A 4521-nucleotide genomic window follows, 5' to 3' on the forward strand; every position below is an offset into this window, starting at 1 on the left:
ATCCTAACTCACCGTCGCAGGCATCGCGATTTCACTTAGCGCGTGAAACAAGCCTTTGAACCCCTAGGTGGCCCTAATGGTCGAGTTATAGTCTCGGAGGGTTTACAAGAGGTGTACCCACAAAACCTTTTACTCCAAACTCTAGCTATCTAAGCAGAGCCTTGGAATAGCACTAAAGAACCTCCTTGGTTGACGTACTCTCATTGACTACAGAAGGAAGTATCCTGATGCGAAATTCCAATTGTTGTACACGAGTTTGCACTCAAGCATACTAAAATTCATATATAAGTGACAGGGATCTACTCAGATAGTCGCACTATGGACATCAATATATGGAATCAACAAATCGAATGAATAGATTAAGAAGATAGAAATAGAGAAAAAGTATATGGTTTTAGATGTTGACTAAGGTGAACGGTGTTTCCCGTATCTGTCTGAAGGAAATTGCCATGATGAACCTATCCTAATGGACTGAGATACTGGTCTGACTAATATCAACACAACTGACATATACAAGGGAACCAGTGGTCGACAATCCTAATTCTAGATCAACTCATCTGGCATATACAAGGGAACCAGCAGTCGATTTTATTGAACAATTTATTCCGATTGGTTTAATGATCTGGTCTAAATTTCTTTTCTTTATTTTTTTTCTTCTCATTTTTTTTGGGTAACTCGGTCACTCTAATTCACTCTAGCAATGGTAATAACTCGATGTGTGAGCCCCACCGAATCACTTAGAGAAACATATTTTAAAAATAAAATAAAATAAAAACAGAAGGTTAAAAGGACTCAACGAGATATGGCGAAACTACCATGTTATTTCTAACACCTGAGCTCTGTGCTTTTATGAATAAACTCTATTTAGATGCTTCCATCTACTCAGATTGGTTCCTCAACTCCTACAACCAAGATGCTTCCATCCACTTAGATTGGTTAGTGTCATCCTTAATAGGCATAAATTTCTAGGCTCTGGAGTTTAATAATGCAATTAAAAAGTTTCTTCCATACCCCCAAACTTAAATCTAACATTCTAAATGTTCTAAAGATAAAATTAAAAACATGAACAAGGAGAAACTGTTACCATTTGAATCCAAAGAGTTAAGGAAAGACATTACCGTGTTGCATGAGCATGGATTAACTCCCAAGAAGTGCTAAATTTAAAGTATTCAGCAGACCAAGAAAGGATTAGTCGCCTAATAGAATCATAAAGTAATATCCGGAACATCTGTGGGTAATCAAAACCGAATAAAGCTATCACAAATAAAAGAAATCTTCAACATGCCAAGAAAATTAACAAATAAAGCACACCCTTGTCTAATTTCCTGTTTAAGACAACTACATCTAGACGTGGTTCAGGTTCAGGTTCTATAAATGGGTCTAGATAAAACATTTTCATCAGCTGCATTTCCTCATGGGTAGCATCCAAAAATTTAGGTCTTGTAAAAACTCAACTAAGAATTTAGAAGCACATAATAATAACATGAATAATTGAGGATCCTCAAAGTCAATTAGATTTGACTCACAAAGCTGACCACAATGAGAGTGATGGTCATTCTTAAGCAAATGTGTTGATTCTAATATCCTAAAATACTTAGGCTTAGTTTCAAAACTTAATAGCTGACACATTTGAAACTCATACGTTCCCACATTTGGAAGAAAAATATTTGGTGGGAAAACAAAGTCAATCTGGGTATCATAGTCTGGATAAACCACATCAACCAGAGGATAGGTTTCTAATAACTGAACTTCCTTAAGGACATCCCTAAGTTCAGGAAAACGTATTTGAAGATAATATTGTAAAATGGTTGAGGCACATATGTCAAGTCCCGAGTAAGGGATCTTTGTAAGAGTCAACGGTAAGGCACATGGAGAATGATAATTACCCTCAAACTTAGGATTATCAGTGCTTCTAGATAGACTAGTCACAATCTCCCTAATTTCTAGGTCATTCCTGAAAATGGTCAATTGATTCTTCTAAGTTATAATCGAAGGTGCGTCCTCACTCCTATTTGAACTATCTACGAGTCTATCTTCTTTGTCTAAGACTAATATTTCAAAATCGCTAGACTCTAAAACAATATTCTCTAAAGAAACTCGTTCCTTTAAACCATTATTGGCTTTGTAATCAAAAGGAAATACTACATCGTCTAAAACGGGGGTATCTCTATTCAAATCCTCGTCTTTTTGAATAGGTGAATAATCATTAAAATTATTTGGATTTGAACTAGAAATAACATTATTTCCGTGAAGGTCGATATTTGAAGTAACACGTTCCTGATTATTATACCTACGTATTTCAGATTCTTCATCAACGCTATCCTCGTCATAATCATCTTAATAACATGAAAATGGTCAAACCTCGTCTAAACAAGTAGTATTACCAATTATAACCTCGTCATCTTGATTATGTGAATAACTATCTCCATTTTCAAGGGTACTATTAGAAACACTATATTGGAAATTAAGATTATTTCGAGCAGTTCTGTTCTGGGCCTCTAACAAAAGCTTCTGAGTTGACTCACATGACTTCCTTATAGTATCGTGTATAGAAGGTTCACTTATGGGTGCAGTTTTTTTATTCATTTCTAACACAAACCTATTTGTATTCTCAGTTAATTGTTTGAGAGACTCTTCAAGAGGAAGAATAGGAGCCTAAGGATCATAATAAGGACTAGTTTTAAACAGTTTTATTGTATTGTCCAAAGACAAGGAACTAGTACCATAACATTCCTTATTTTCTTGCTCGTATGACCGGTGCGCGTGTGGATAGTAATTGGGTTCACCATGGTATGAGCCATAACCTTGAAAAGGTTGATGTTCCCTACCACTATTCACACTATGGTCAAAGTAGCAATGTCCATTTCGAAACTCAGGCGGATATTCATTGTATTGGCTATTGTAATACCAACTCGACATTATATTGTGCACGTGCAAATGCAAGGTTGACTAAAATAGGTAAGCTCGGGTTACCACAGAAAAATATACCTACAGTCAAAGACTGGTCAAAGGTACAAGGCTGAGGTTTGTGGACTTTTAGCTGGTAACTCCCATAAGTCCCAAGGCACGCGTTCAGCTTAATAACCCACGAGTTTTCCTAAACTCAGTAGTCTGATGATGCAGTTGGTGTGTGCACGTGTTTGTGTGTGTTTCCACAAAATAAAACCCACTGACAGGGGATTCGTGGGTGGATAGAGTCTTACCTCCCGTAACAGACGGGGGATGAACCGTTGAAGTCGACTTAGGCCGACGACTCCTATATCAGTGTATGAAGCTGAGGGGCCAAGATAGTAGCGTAACTGTCGTCCTTCCCTGCAACAGTATTATTTAAATTAACCATTCTTTAGGGTTTAAAAATAATAAAGTCCAAAAGTCTCAAAAAAATAAAGTGCAAAAAGTGTCGAAAAATAAAAAGAAAAATTATAACAAACACAACAAACCAATGTAAAATCTTCTTCACTCCTTTTGGACTCCTTTTTTCTTTTCTTCTTTGACGATGCTTTCCTTTTATAGCGTTTTCCCTTTCCTTGTAGCTTCACTCCAAATCTGAAAAAGAATCGAAAAATACCAAAGGCGTAAAAGAGAATAAAAAATCTAAAAAAATAAATAAACCTAAAACCTAAAAACAAATCCCGTCGGCGGCGCCAAAAATTGATGTTGTTTTTATAATGGTAAGAAATATGTCGTTCACTCGGACTTGTTGAAATTGGTTTAAGACTTAATAAAAGAAACACTAAATATAAAAAATATATATATATATATATATACACAATATTGTCACAAAGTTGAGAGAAACTGGGACTCAAGATTCCACCATTAATCACATTCAATTGGTTCATATACTTATTCATAACAATTCTAACTCTTTTATAGACTCTATTTCTTTGTCAAAAGTAGATTTTATAAAGCGTTAGATGTAAATCACAAGCATGACGCATCTAGTGACACCATGTTGGAAAATTGGGTTAAACTATAGGATGAAAACAGAAACAGAAGAATGGTGTACCCCTGACTTCAAGGCTCTTTCGATTCTTTTAGACAATAATTCGACCTTTCCCAATTAATTTGGCGAGTACAACAGGTCTCTAGAATTATGCCTCCAGGATTCAATGAAGCCCTAACACCGTAATCGAATTCAAGGATTGTACTTTCTTGACCCCACCAAGAAACACATTGTATAAGGTTCTGATGATGCTATTAGAGAAGAAGAAAACAAATTGATTTGATGTGTTGGAATATGAGAAAATCTTCGCTATTTAAAGAGGATTTCATGTCTTTTGGAGATGTCTCTTGATTCTTCATCTCCAACGGACGCTTTCAACAGGCATCCATTAATGGTATATCTTCCGAGAAATTCTATGGGAAAAGACATGATTGTATAAATTTCTGAAAACCAGAAAAAAAAATTACAAGACGCTGTCACGCACATAGCCGGGATGGGTTATGCCCTCCGGACGCCCAAATAACGACAAACATTTATGAAAATATCCAACACCCGGATGGTTAACTTCATCTAGATCG

This window comes from Papaver somniferum, chromosome 2 (assembly GCF_003573695.1).
Source record: "Papaver somniferum cultivar HN1 chromosome 2, ASM357369v1, whole genome shotgun sequence".
NCBI lineage: Eukaryota > Viridiplantae > Streptophyta > Magnoliopsida > Ranunculales > Papaveraceae > Papaver > Papaver somniferum.